Below are 16,245 nucleotides of genomic sequence, written 5' to 3' on the forward strand. Positions count from 1 at the left end.
TTCTAGATTCATTGAAATGTGATGATTAGTACTTTAGATATCAGTAGAAAAGCTGAAAATTAATTATGCAAATTAGGTAATTAATATGCACAATTATTTACCCTAAAACTAATCAGGTCTCTGCATAGTCCTAAAGGATCTATGTACCAAGTTTCATTGAAATGCGATGATTAGTACTTGAGATACCTGTGGAAAAGCTGAAAATTAACTAATTATGCAAATTAGGTGATTAATATGCACAAATATTTATCGAAAACAATCAATCTCTGCATAGTCCTTGAGTATGTAAGTACCAAGTTTCATTGAAATGTAATGCTAACTACTTATATCAAATGCTGAAAATTAATTAATTATGCAAATTAGGTAATTAATATGTACTGATATTACCATAAAAACTATCAGGTCTGTGCAGTGTCGTATGACATCTATGTACCAAGTTTCATTGAAATGTGATGATTAGTACTTGAGATATCAGTGGAAAAACCGAAAATTGACTAATCATTATGCAAATTAGGTAATTAGTATCCACGGATTATTACCAAAAACTAATCAAAACCTAGCATTAGTTCAGAGCATCTATGTACCAAGTTTCATCAAAATCCAATGAGTGGTTGTTTAGATATCAGTGGAACAGTCATGGAACCACTAAAAAATAGCTAATTATCATGCAAATTAGGTAATTAATATGCACGGATTTTTACCAAAAATTAATCAAATCTGCGCATATGTTCAGAGCATCTATGTACCAAGTTTCATCAAAATCCAATGAGTGGTTCTTTAGATATCAGTGGAACAGTCATAGAACAGCTAAAAATTAGCTAATTATCATGCAAATTAGGTAATTAACGAGCATGGATTTTTACCAAAACCTAATCAAATCTGCGCATTGGCCCAGAGCATCTATGCACCAAGTTTCATCAAAAACCGATGTATGGTTCTTGAGATAGCAGTGGAACAGTCGGACACACATACACACACACACACATACACACATACACACACACATACAGACACACTAACTGCAAAGACTCCCATTTTGTGCTTCGCACATGGGAGTCAAAAACACCTCCTTTCAGTACCACTTGTACCTTATCGTGAAAATCGATTCAATATCTTGTTTGCAAATGCGGGACATTAATGATTAGCTTTCTGGAAACACAAGTTCGAAACAAATTATTAGAGTGCACTCTACATTTCTTAAATGAGCTCTGGGACTGATGTTCAAGTAACAATACCACTATGGAAACTATTGGAAGACAACAGTATCCATGTTATTGACATGGAAACCATTTGAGAATGTTGCCATCAGAAAAAGACAATATCCACTAGTGTCTTGTAACTTCAAATCAGTACGGCTTAGAAACCAAAATGATTATTGGTGTTCTGTGACCTGCACTGGTAGAATTGGTGGAGGAGTTTAAAGATCAGCTACCAGGAGGCAAGTTTGAGCATCCCACTCCGAGATTACATTCAAAGTTGAATAGTATGGAGAAACGGTTATTTGGGTACATGGACCAGCTACTGAGATTCAAACCAAATGTTCAGGTACTAGCAGAAGCTTACACAATGTTTTCTTCCAATAAAACCGAGCAGTGGCTGGCTGCCAAGAATCTAGAAACATCTAGAGAGTTGGTTGATAATGCAAGAAGAAGTTTTAAAGATTTAAGAGAATTGTACAAGATGAAAAAACAAGAGATAGAGGAGAAAAAAAGAGCATCTGAAAGAGCAAAAGGAAGAACAGGGAAACAAAAAATAGCCAATCTGGAGAAAGACACAAATGAAGAAGTATGCAAATTAGATCTGCAAATATGTAGAAGAGTCAGAGTTGTTTCTGTTTGGATAAACCTCTTTTTGTACTGTTGTACAGTACCTGTGACAACAACTTTACTTCCAGGTTCTTCACATACAGATCTACATGTAGTTTGTGGCCCTGGATTAGTTTCAATATATAATAATGAGAACAAGAGTACAATATGGCAATGATACAAATAAAGTGCAAGAATGCAACAATTATTATCAAGTTTTTATTATCATACCATGTGAAACTGAACTTTTATGTACAGAGAAACACATATTTGTGCTTTGGTTGACAGCACTTCTTAAAGTAAGAAAAAAAACAGAACCTGCGAAACTTTATACAATTGTCATACGTGCAGCGAATAGTATACTTTTGTGATATATATGCAGTTCCAGTGAGTGGCTTTGCTTTCTGAGAAAAACATTCTGGCTCTGCTCCTGCAAGAAACAGACAGTCAAATGTAAGCAGATGTTGTAGCATATGTGCTCCTATTGGCTGTTAAATTTAATTAAAAAAGATATTTGTGTACATATTATTTTTAGTACGAAAACATATTACGTAATATATTTATACCAGCCAGAAAGAAATTACAGTTTACACTGTACTATTTTAAACATGTTCTACCAAAGTCAGGAATGAACTAATTCCCCAGTCTGTTTCCACTCCACAAAGTTGTCAAATTAATATGCACAGGATTCTGCACAAAAAATATCAAGAATGTGCATAATGCCATGTTTTCAATGCCATTAAAATCTGACCAGAGATATGCAGAAAATTTCACATGAACTGAACCAAATGGGCGCCAAGATATCTAAAGAAATAAAAAAATACAAAAAATAAATACATTTAATATAAAAAAAATAATCAGCGGAGGTAGTGGTCATGCAGTGTTCACCCCGGAAATTCGTCTCAGGTTGGCGGCTAATTTGCATACAAATTAACATATCGTAGTTATAATTTATAAATACATTTTACTGTATACAGTGAAACACATTTAGATTATTGCCAAAAAATATATTAGTTAATATTGTTAACTGTTTTTACAATTATATACAATAATATCTGGAGTTTTGAAAAAAATTATGACTACTAAGTCAACATCATTAAAATTGAGGATTATGTGAATTTGGCTCTCTTCCTCATCTTGTTTTAATGCTCCCTTAAAAGCTGTGCTGGTAATTTGCATACTGCATTGTCAACATTAGAAAAAAACATGACCGCCGTTAAGAACTATCTATCTCAATCGGGCTCCGTAATTTATTTTCCTGCTCATAATGGAGATTAATTATGGTAGCTAAACATTAACATTGCACGCCTGACTTAATCAGTACGGAAATAAATAGCTGATTAGGAAAATGTGTCTCTGTTGACAGAGGTTCGATTTACCGATAATCTTCCTTCGTTATGTCTAGTCATCCACGCTCAATGGTCAACGATATAAAGATCACGGGTGCAGTAATTTCTCCGGCACTCGGGTATCACTTTTACTAAAAAGTGCCAATAAACACCGGAAATAGCAATCGTGCATAACAGACTCACAATAAAATTAGTCGAGGTGGGATTGCTTCAGCGTTGCGGTAAACTCATGTTGTGGGCAAGCTCTCCGAATAGCGACGTGTCTTTGACTTCGGCTATGGCGTGATCAACGGATTACGTAAATAAAACAACACTTTCAATGAGTACATGCAGACTCAAATAAACTTGTTTATGGCTGTTTATGAACAGCAAGGACGCATCTCATGGAACAATAACTGTGGAAATCATAGACAAATGTAAATGTGCGGCAATCAAACATGGCGATAATAATTTTGAGCGTGGCCGTGTCTCAGAGCAGTATTACGGCACCACCACCACAATGTTTTAATCCCGGAGAGAACACTGCAAGCCTCTTAAATGACGAGGTAAACTTTCAATTTACACATTAAAATACAATCAGCTCTTACAACAATAATAGAAAGGCAGTTTTTCTGGCAAAGCTCTCACAAAGTTAGCAAGAGTTCCCCACGATCACCAAACCTGAGACACAAACGATAATTCAAATAAACAAAGTTTTTTTCCTTTAAAATTTACAAGACAGAATTTTGTCCATATGAGCGTTTTGCAAAGAAAGATACAATTCCGAGGTACAATATTATCATGAAAATGACGGTGATTTCCACCGACAGGAGAACTGGGCATGCGTCATCATAACTCGGATTAAACTCGGGTAATTTCGGTTTTCCAGCAATTTTGCTGGTGAAATGTTGAAAATCACAGTCAAAGTAATTTAATGTGCACCTGTAACACCCACATTCCTGTCTCTTTACCAAATGTGTAAGAAAAACCTGGTAACACGTGTATGCACACACGGACACGACTCATGTCATGATCCAAGATCTGATTAGGGCTAAAAATGCCGTGAACAAAAAAGTAACCCAACCAACAGTGTCGTAATATAGCTCACTGTTGACTAATAAAGTAGTAATATTAATAGTTTAAAGGGAGATACGGCTGATTAGTTTGCGTGTCCGTTCATGGAAAACAAGCTCAATGCTGTGTAAGGATTTCTTTCAACATGTCAAGGGTCCTACAGTGTGATTTGAGTCGGGATACAAACTTATCACCATTGTGAATGGCTATTTTATTCCGATAATCGGAAAGTCCAGCGTAATACCGACACGGAATTTGTTATACCAAAATATACCATCTTCTTTGTATTTCTTTTCAAATTCGGAGACGTCGCATCTGTAATCATCAGAGGTAGTTTAAATTAAGCCATGTAAACAAGTTTCCGGCCAATCTGGCCAAGTAGTGGTTAGGTTGATGTAAACACAGACATTCAGTTACTAAAAGGAGGCCTTTCACCATTCCTAATTGTACACTTACGTTTGAAGCCATTATTTAGAAATTCGTTAGCAAAATCTAGCGGTATGTTGTTCCAAGCTCCTGCTTGCAGGTTAGCAGTGCTATTTTAAAGCATTTCTTCTCCTTTATACCTGGAATATACGCTGAATTTATTTAGCAACATTTCCTTGTGAAGATCGCAAGTATTTTTAATCACATCTTTGATTGTTACTAAAAAAATGATAATAATTATAAGATATTTATCCAGAAATCTAACACCAAAACTCTCCAATTCGACATCAATGGGGGGCCATCGTTTTCTCGTTCTGCATCTCTTTCTGTCATATGGAATAACCACCTCCATATTGCATGGCAGGAATAATTAGTCAGCAGCGGTGTAGAAATAACATTGAAGAATATTGCATACTTGTTTCATCTATTCATTTTATATTATTTGATCATTTACAGAAGTCTACGTTCATGTTGCTATTTATCACCTCAAGAAATATAATTATTGTCCAGCAATTAAACGTCTTCTGAAAAACAGTCGTAAATTTAGAGATGATTTTCATCGTCTCTTTGTACACGAATCTCGACAGGAAGTTTCGTTTTATTGGAAAATCAGTCGAATACGGTCCCAAGAAAGCACAATTCAAAACATAAAAAGGTTTAAATGGTTTCGCTTTCTAAATGCAACTAGGATCTCCATCCAATATTACATGCTGTACTTGAGGGTTCCCTGTCAAACCGATCGTCTGCTGATAAGATTTATATGTGAGTAATTTGAATAATCTATCTGAATACCTTCGAAATCCTGATATTCACAAAAAAATTGGTATTCACGAATGGACATACGGTTTTGTATTATTGAATTGGAATCTTTATACCTGTCAGGATAAGTGTCAATCTAATGAGCGAATATTATATTATTCTATTATGTAACTTTTTTTTAAACAATCGAATTTGCATAATCATAATGAATAATCATAGTGAAATATGTATCTGGATTCGTGATACGTTTTCAAATTCAGTTTGACACAATTCACAATACAGATGTACGAATATAGTGACATTTTAATGATTTTTTTTTACCAGTGACGATGATGGAAAGCGTGTCTACTTAGTTCCCGGCTTAGGTTTTACAATTGGTATACTGAACTTGCGAAAACCCAGGAAATTAATTGTTCTGCAAAATATTAACGCATCAAAGTGGCTGCATTGAAAAGGTAAACAATTAGTTGCTAAATAAAATAATAGTAGCAAATATTTCAGTTTCACATAATATACATACGTTTTTTATAATAATATTTAATCATTAAGTTGAGATGTACCGAATCATTCAACAGTAAACCAAATTTCCTAAATACTGGGAGATATCTGCCACGTTCAGAAGATCAAGATTTTGGATAGAACTAGCATGAAAAATCACACTTATAATTTTCATTGTTTCTAAACTTGGCACAATATATAATTTTGTTTATAGAAAACGAGGTAGAAGTAACATTAAAAGACATAATGATATTTGCCACCAGTTTGGAAAGTATTCCTCCTCTTGGATTTATTCGATCTCCAAGTTTAGATAATATGAACTTGCCAGTTGCAAACACAGTGCGTTACGAATACCTGTAGTCAAGCCTTATGAAATATTCAAAAACTCAATGAAGTTTGGAATTTTGAATTGGTCTTGTGTAAGGTATGATGCTGCTCATTCTCTTTTTACCGTGTTTGTATCATGATCGTAGATGAAGGTCAATATATACGAGATAAAAATGTTTGTCTTTGTTGTCAACTCTGTTGTAAAACATTTTCTTGTGGTTACAATAACTTAAACAGTTTTTATTTTTCAAATTTCTTTGAATCTTGTTGAACTAAACTTGCTTCTTGGCCATTAGCAGATTCGGAAAATTGTCTCAAAGTGTTTTTGGTCAATATGCTCACAGTATAGTTACTTTCTTGAGGATGTAGTAGAGGTTATTGCTATTGCAATCGCATAGCACATTTCTGAAGTAACATATTCTTTGCATCCCATCAAATTATATATTTTTAGAAAGCTTATTTTTCAAATAATATGAAAATAACTAGTCCCAAAAAATGGAACCGTACAATCACGTGAACACTGTGCAAATAGAAAGTTTTTTTTCAAAGAACCCGAAATATGGCCACAGAAATGATGTTCGTACCAAAAATCACCGCCATGGAGCAGCTGGGAGTCGAGATTAACTCGCTAGACTAACCCCAAATACCGATGTATGCGTGAAAATCACAAAAAATATAAAACACACTGTATCTCAGATTTACTCAAAATGTATCAACAGTCCAGGCAACAACGTCTCCAGTGTAGCGGAACTGGCGAGGGCATTTGAGACCTAATTTTATTTAAATTTTAGCATGTCTTCCATTGTTTAGTTTCTGTCCTCCATGAAATAATTACACCGGTAATACTGAATTTGTATTTTCTTATTTCCAGGGATCATGCAAAGTATCACTATTGGAATTTTGTCTATTTGCAGATTAGATTGACTGTCCACAGTCGACCACACAATATTTGCTAGTCAGAGGCATTTTATAACCGGCTTCTAACAATTGGCAACAATTTATTCAATTTTATTTTCGATTTACGCAGTACAGTTCGCTTTTGTAGCTAGAAATCATTGATTCAAAATGGAATAACAATCGCTACCCGAAGTGTGTTTTGATATGCGTAGACTGGAAGTGATATGAGCCGGGCTGACAGTAGAATGGTGAGTCAAAATGTATGACTTGATTGCTTGTACTGATGTTCATTTCCGGTCTTTCAGTGCCTGGATAGCTTAAACTATCATATCCATTGTCTTTTTCGAAGACTTGTTTGAAGTCCATTCAACCATGATGCAGGTTTAAGAATGTTTGCTGTTGAAGAGATACAAGCAGAATACGAAAACAGAGTGACGAGAATTGTCTTTTAACAGAGCGCCGATAGCAATCGAACGTCCGTGGAAACGTAAGTGTGAATTGAGTGCCATTTCGATTATGTTTTTGTTTTTGGCAATTAAACTCACATTACACCATGAAAAGTGACTATATACATTTAAATCCAACTATCACACTGGGTGGAGGACTTCGTGTGCTTCGTTTTCATATACATTCATATATCATTATTTATGGCATGTGTTACTACAGTATACATACATACATACTGACTGACTGACTGTCATTTTCATTTTCAAAAATGCATACGTTCGTACTACTTCAAGGATTAACGCACGTAAATGACAAATAAAATGGAATGTGATTGACAAATAAAATAGAATGTGTAGCCAACGTCATTATTAAATATAGTACGTTGTGTGATTCGTCTACGACTAACCGATATTGTACGCGATATTGCACATTTTCCGTTCAATGTGCGTAAGAGTGCTGTGGATCGTACCTTGCCCCTTGTAGCATTGTACTCGGCGCTTGGTCGTAAAAACAACATCGGGCAAAGTACGAAGCAATTTTAAGAATGTAAACGATCATGCGAAATTAATCTACAAAACTATATCCTTAGTTTTCGTTTTAAAAATAAACTCAATGACAGGTTTGAAGTCTTCCCATTCGTCGGTTGTTTTAGGATAATGTCTCGCAAGAACAAATAGGTGCAATTGTTGGCGTCACCAATTCACACATTATTACATGATTTTCTATTGTTTCGCACTCACGTGTGGTCAAACAAAGGACGTGAGATGATTGCTATCGTCAGAACAAACTGACACACACTTACTTTTACTCATGATTTCAAATACCAAGAAGTTATCTATTTCTTAATAAATTGTACTTCCGGGCAAGAATATTGACTTAAAAAAAGTTGGGGTCACCAGGTTAATTTTAGAGAAAATCATGGTTGTATTTTAGTGAATAGCAGCCGTTTTTGTAGTATTATAATGCTTTTACCATAGCATAGGTTCCTATGGCAGAGACATTATGCCATATCTCAAATTGTAGGCTGGTGAAAAATATTAGGACAAGTTTCTTAAAATACGTCACTGTAAACACACAAAAGAATGATATTATATGGTGCCATATAGCCATCAGTGTAAGCGCCCTCACCGGGCAGATTCGGGCGTGTAAATGTGCATATATGTCATACGGTGGGCGGAGCAGCCGAGCCACGGATCATAACAATAAACCGGACATCGTACCAGTGCGGTCGCCGAACCCTCATTAACATATTTAAATGAGCCGTGGTAATTTGAACTTGAGACCCGTTAGTGACGCCATTGTTTCGAACCGAGAAACAAGGCTATTTTGGCTGCTGCACTTGATTGAAAATTACATATTGTGTGAAGTACGGAAACCAAATTTACTGTGATCGGTGAAAGGTATGTATCAATAGGTGTGTGCAGGTGACTTTTATGAACTTATTTGGGTTAATTTAATTTTAATTTTAATTTAACGTGTCTCTTGCAAATTCTTCGGCGGACTGTTACACAACATTGTTGTGAAATGAAACAAAAATCTACTGAAAATATACACAAGTGTGATCGTGTGTAAGAAATTCTGTAAGTTTCCAGCGTCTCTCTAACATTTGGCAATGTTTTCAATACTGGAATCTTTTCGTGTCAATGTCAATTTTCCCGCCACAAAAAGGGCGCCAAAATAACAGCTGACCTACATGACAATATTATCTGAAATGGACTTCAGTTTCACTCAAAAGCGTGTTTTTTTTCTTGTTCCCGTAAAAGGCTAAATTATAGTATTTATTTGTTTAGTTTTTATACGACTATTGACTATTTATTTATTTTTGAGGGCTTTGAAGAAAAAAGGAATAAGCAGTATTTTGTTGAAACCATGGAACTGAGAATATTCTTGGCTCTATGTTGAAACCTACGTGACTACCAGGGTATATAAATTCGTTTTGCAGCACTATGCGTTTTTGTTTTTGTGACTTGACTATTCTATATTCTTCGTTTTATAAATAATATATTAATTGTTTGTATTTTTTTCTTTTCCCTTCCAGACTACTGTGCTTCTTGTTAAATTGTTACTTGGAAGAGCTGTTTGTAGTCACCCTGCCAAAATAATTGATGTTTATATGTATAGTTTTGTGGTAAAATAAACCACCAATGAAAACACCATAAATATTTTTAATTTTATTTTCTCTATCTTTTTTGACATTGTTGCATATTTGTGAGTTTTACTTGGACCTATAACACTAACAGTACATTTGAGTTGAACATAAGCAGAAAAGTCGAAAATAAAGCGGAAATTGTCCAGTCAAATTCAAAAACTTTGAGTGGGATAAGCATTATTTTGGTTTTTACCGTAGAACTTCAATGGAGAGTAGGGCTCGCTTTCTCAGACGTTTATTTTCTGTCTGTTTACTTCTTTTTACATGTTTTGATCAATGTATCTATCCATTACACATTTATGGAGGACAGTATAGTAAGAAATGCATTCTCGATAACATCCATTGACAATATAGACAAATCTTCAAAATATGCTGCAGTGAGGTCAGTTGTTGGTCAAAGGGGTTTTCATGGTACTTCTTACCAAATGGTTCAACCAAAACCTAAAACTGCATAATGCTACAGAAGATCTTGTTTTTGGTAGTTATGATAAGCATTCTTTGTTTAAAGATTTCAAAGTTATTAAAATACATGGTGATGGTCGTTGTTTTTAGATGCATTGTTGTGCGAAATGATTTCTATTTGCGCAACCAGAAAGTTTGATATTTAACTGCCTACAATCTGTCTCTGACTTGTTGGAATTTTACAACCTTGGTGTGTGTAGGGGGGGGGGGGGCTTTCAGGTTGTTGTCACTAAAAATGTCTATTACAGTTTATGCATCACCATTTAGAGTTCTATTGCTAAACTATTCTCAATGCTTGTTAAATTTGAGGTTTATTTTTACCAATACCTGTAGTAACCCTCAAGTTGTATATGTTGATGGTGTTCAAAATTATGTTATGTTGTAAAAAAATCTGGTCAAGTCCTTCCTATATGTATTTGTAAATAATTTTGTTTAACAGTAGTATGACATGGTAGTATGGTAAAAATGGTAAAAAAAAAATGTTATGCAATACTGAAAACATCCATGAGATTAAACTTCACTGTATTGTAAATCAAGGAAGTCTCTTTTTGAAAAACAATTTGGCCAGAAAGTTTTTTTGAAGCTTAAATTACTAGGGCTTGTGTATCTAATATTTCTCTGGAATCTTTGCTGAAAACAATTAATTGTATTTTCTTCTAAGATACTTTTAGGCTGTCCCATTCATTCCTGTCTAATGGGGGTAAAAAAATAACTCTTTACAGCTGTTTGTTTAGCATATCCGGTAAGAGTATTGACCAATTTGAATAGCAATGTAATATGGTAATTACCTCTATTGTATTCATGGTTATTCTAAATTGCAGCTATTGTATCTCCAAAATTAACAATATCACATAAATATTAACGCACATAATGCCAAGTACATGTATTCATTCATGATTATGTTATATGAACATGTTAGTTTGGGTGTAACTGAAGACTGAAATTTTCTGTCACTATTAAAGAGAACTTTGTTTGAGTTTAATACCATGACCAAGGACAGAAAGGGACACAACTATATTCTTAGTTAATGATAAATTATAATTCATCGCCCTATTGTATACAACAATATGCTTGAACATGTTCTCGTCCATCATATAGTATTAGATATTTTGAAATTAAAGACTTTTTTCTTGCATCTAGTCATTTGAATATTGAGAATATTAATTGACTATATTTGTGAAAATATGCACTGTATATACCCGGTAGATAGGTTTTATTAAAAAAATACCCCCAAGTTGGTTATCATGAATTGATGATGCCCGTTGGCAACTATTGGTGGGTTGAATAACAACAAATTTAGTTCTTTTGCATAAAAAAGGAATTGAATTGGCCAAAGAATAGAATTTCAGAAAAAAATCAATTTTTCCTTGGCATAATGTTATAACTTATGAGGCTCTGAATATTTGAATTCATGACAGATCAATGAAGAATCCAGTGGAGGGCACTTTGAACTGATCTGTAATTATTTTGTATTGAATTAATTTTGTTTGTAAGCTGCTTAATTTATCCATACATTTATTTGTTAATGGATTGTAAAATACATGCCAAATAAAATATTACCCTTGTTTTTAATTAATAAATAAGTCAAAAACAAACTGGTTCTTCAGTGTTTTATAAAATATTTCATGTTATAAGAAAGCAACACAGGCAAGGGTGTTTCAGGTTAAATACATTTAATTGCCAGTATACAGCTTCATTACACACATTTTTTAACAGGCAATATTGTTTCCGCATTATATGGAACACCGTTAAAGTAAAAACAAAACATAAAACTATTCACGCCCGGTAATTACATGTATATACCGTGCTTCCGGGTTTCAATGCGATATTGAAAGCTTTGAGGTCATAGGTCATAATTCGGGTTACTTCCCATTCGCCAGTGGAAAATTCTTCGGCCAAGTCTTACACAAGCCTTATAAAATCAAAAATGTTTTGTACTTACAAAATATAAATACAATGCACATGTTGGCGAAGTATGGTTAATTTCCAATCAATTGTTTTTAAAATGGGAGTCATAGAGTGTATCTTGACACTAGAGAGAAATACCGACCTTCAAAAAACCACCTCAAATATCATATTAACTTTGATGAACGATCCATAATAAGTGGTTTGCGTTGAAGCTGGAATGTCAATAATACTAAATAAACACAGGAACTTTGTATTGGGAACTCCGAATTAAAGCCAGTTCAAGTTTAAAATGTGTGAAATAATGCCGTGCTCGGCTGGTTTGAAACGTAACTGCCACACGCGCGAATGAACGTAGATATGCAAATGTGGCTTTGGCGACCTCACTGGTACGTGCCTGTGTTTACTTGTCTCACGCTATGTTACCATGTTGTTGACGCCAACTCGCCACCCGGACTCGCCACTCGCTGATATCGACGAAGGCTTTGGTATCCTAATACTTTTAAGGCTCGCTCCAAACATTCTCTTGATAACATTGCCAGTTTTTTTAAAATCCAATCTAAAATAAAATGGCATATGCGATTCGGATATGAGAAAGTAGGTAAAGTTTTCGGGATCTAAGTTTATCCAAGAAAGTGTGTATGGTTTCCGGGGTCTCAGCTGATATGTTAATTAGCCTGTCTTCTGATTGGTTGAAACATATTAGACATGTCAATCATTACAAGCCCGAATCTGGCCGGTAATTGAGGGCGCTTACACTGATGGCAAGTCTGTTTAGATTTCGCGGTCACATGACTTTCGCGTTCACCCCTCTTTCATGCAATTTGTATTTATTTTTCATCTGAATCGCAACAGACTGCAAGCAAGTCTACATACTGCCAAAACAAGGTCAGCTTGGACGTTCAGTTGCGAGACGTAACAAAAAAAACGCAGGCAGTGATATATTTCGAAAATAAAAATACAAAAAAAACGCAATCAGAGGCGCCGACCACGCGCGTTGGAAATAAATAGAACGCGTTGTGACAGTCTTACCAGCGTCTTTCACTCGCGCAATATAATAATGCTATTTCCCAACGCACTTATATTTAATACATTGACGAAAAACACCACAAGAAAAATGTAAATCAGGCTTGTAATTACTAGTAACTCAACTCGAACGCAATATTCATCACTGTAAAAGTGGATAAATTCGAACCAGCCAGCTCATGACCGGAGACGTCCGGTCGTCTTCGTTGATACCTCGCCAATTCACCACAACCGTGGTGGTAAACTGTTTAGCTGATTTTTCAAAAGATGCATATTCAATTCATATTCATCCCAACTTATTTGTATATTCTTTCTGAAATTTGAGACATTGTTAAAAAAAATCCTGTACAGGGATATGTCTGATGTCAACTAATTATACGTAATTATCCAGGCAATACTAGAAACTATTGCTGATACTAATCATGTTTTGTATTTGGAAGTTGGATACTTGAACGTGTAGTTCCCGGGCGTGTAGTAGACGAGCATAATCGTGCTGTGTCACATGTTTTTCGTCTTAGCCTTGTCCTTTCGTCTTAACCGTCGCAGTTTGCTTCATTGAATGTTTAGTTTAATAATTGATAAACATATATTCAGTGTCAGACTGTTGCTTTCAAGTTGTGTTAATACAAAGATGATTTAAACTTGTCCTTCCGTTGCCAACGTATTCAATATACGGAAATAGCATGTGTGTGCGTTTGCGTGAGTGAAAGATGCAGGCGAGATTACTCGTCGCAATGCGTTCTATTTATTTCCAACGCGCGTGGTCGGCGCCTTTGATTGCGTTTATTTTGTTCTTTCATTCGCAAAATCTATCACTGGCACCGTTTATTTTGTCATGTCTCACAACTGAATGTCCAAGCTGACGTTGTTTTGGCTGTAATAAACCAATGAACATTATCATGCGATTTATGACCATTTTTCTCAAAAATGATGAGTAGGCTTCTACCTTAAACACATATTCATAAATGGAGAGGTTCAAACTATAGATTACTGATGTTTTTGTTGAGTTTTTGATGAATGTATGCATTGGGATGGGCATCTCTATGCGAGTTATTTGTCTAGCAGTGTGGTTTAAATTTTGAACTTTAGCTCGTAACAAATTCAGAGAAAAGTTAGTTTATGAATTATGAATGAATTTATTGTTAATATTTTGCGATTGCTAATAAGGAATGAGTAGTATCAAAATGATATGCTGTTCAGTAAGTTTCCTGTTATTGTTGATAGCGATTATATGGGAGCTGGATGTTTCGGGTTACTCTACCCATGCTCTACCCTATCTTGGCTGATACTGGTTTGCTTGGAAATTATGATGTTAGTAAAGAAATTTGTCGTGTAGCTAGAAGGCTGCTATACAGATGATGATTCATGAAAAACAGTGGAAATTTCTTTCAAGTGATACATGTAATTAAAAATTTGTGGATTATTCATGTTACGTAATGTGTTAACTACGAGTTGACATAATGCCGGTAAATATATTTCCCCCATAAAGTACATAAAGGTGATTAGAGAACTAAATTTACATGCCACAACATTTTTTTAAATCCAAAATCTTTTTAATATATATGATTTGTGATATTTGCGCAAGTTTGGCTTACACTTTGTAGAATCAAACCATGCAGACAGAGGTGCTAGGCTTCGGTTGTCGGTTTACACCGAATCGTTGGTGTGCAGGCCGGGCACGGAAATGCATGGAAGTCTGGGACCCTTATTTCCGCTCAAAAGGCCGAGATACGAGTTTCGGCTAAACATACAAACTTTTGCCTGTTGAAACGAGGTTCTGTCGTCGTTTGCATGTAAATTTTAAGTTTAGTTTTGATACGAGCTGAGGCTAATGGTAATAATAATAACTGTAGGCTGAGACACGAACACAATGGAACTTACATTTGAGTAAAACTGGGTGTCGTACTCACCCTCTATCGATACATACGAGGCACAAAAACTGCACCGAACAAAACTATGAAAACATTATGAAATATAAACATGAGATGTGAATTTAAAATGCACATAATGGGTTACCTTTGTCTTGTCACCTGCCCTAACATGCGTTGAAGTTTCTGATGTATTCCCCTTCAATGCAAAGTCAGTATTCGGTACTAGCGGGAGGAGCTCTTCACCCAGTTGAACATTGGTCGTAGTGAACTGTTTGACGGTGGACGGCTGCGATGACGATATTACGGCTCCTGTATAAAATTTGTCGCTGTCGGCATTGAATCGCCTTTCTAAGCGTCCGATCATTTTAAACTGGTAGACCTCGAATTACTAAACGGGAGCAGAGTCAATAGTGGTGTTCTCACAATACAGAGGTGAAAAATTAAGCAAATAATCTAAACCAGACACTCTTTTTATACAATAAGAATTTATGATTGGACTTTTAATTAATGAAAGTAGGCAACAATGTATCATTAAAATACAGTGGGTGACAGAAGTTAGATGTATCAGTATTGTTAGTAAACATAAGGTCAAGAACTTCTGCCAATCTATGTGTTGGTTTATTTATTAGCTGATGGAAATTGTGGTTTTGAAAAAATATGGTTTATCTTTTCATTTGGGTCATTAATATTAACATTGACGTCACCTGTAATAATAACAGTCTCACTGGACTGAATTATTGAACAATCAGCGATTGTATCGTTAATTCTATACAATGGCTGGTTTGGTGGAATATAAACACAAACAATAAGAGGTTTTTCGGTAATAACACCAACAGTAAAATAGTAAAATGGCGAGCAACATGTTTGGCACAATATATGATCACTTTCAACAGAGAAATATTTCATATTTGGCAAACTAGTTATTTAAATTTTGTAATCTTGTTTCTGTAAGGCAAATCACATTCAGTTTGCTTGTGAAGGAGTGATGATTCAAGTCATTGTGATGCAATTTTAATGATCTTATATTTATATGTCCAACACTAAGGAAGTATTGTTTTTCAAAATTGTAAATAGGCCATCTGTAATTGAGTAGCATCGTCTCTTGCAGTCTTTTCATTTCGTTCAGTGCTGAATTATTTACTTTGTTTTCTCGCTTTTCAAAATCAATTAAAAGAAGGCCAGATCTTGATTTTACTCTGCTGAACATAGTATATATTTGTTTTTCTATTTTTTCATTGAATGTGCTTTTACTATCTGGGAAAAGGGTAGTA

At 34.9% G+C, this 16,245-nt stretch overlaps 1 long non-coding RNA gene across 1 annotated transcript; it reads right to left on the bottom strand.

The window, feature by feature from the left end:
* Window positions 1-2,010: 2,010 nt before the first annotated feature.
* LOC144361656 (uncharacterized) lies at window positions 2,011-3,401 on the bottom strand. Its single transcript, XR_013422421.2, has 2 exons — window positions 3,338-3,401; window positions 2,011-2,235 (listed from the first exon to the last, which is right to left on the bottom strand). It is a non-coding gene; the product is annotated as an uncharacterized LOC144361656 (long non-coding RNA).
* Window positions 3,402-16,245: the final 12,844 nt, after the last annotated feature.

The sequence above is a fragment of the Saccoglossus kowalevskii genome, chromosome 19 (assembly GCF_978046115.1).
Source record: "Saccoglossus kowalevskii chromosome 19, keSacKowa6.1, whole genome shotgun sequence".
NCBI classification, from domain to species: Eukaryota; Metazoa; Hemichordata; class Enteropneusta; family Harrimaniidae; genus Saccoglossus; species Saccoglossus kowalevskii.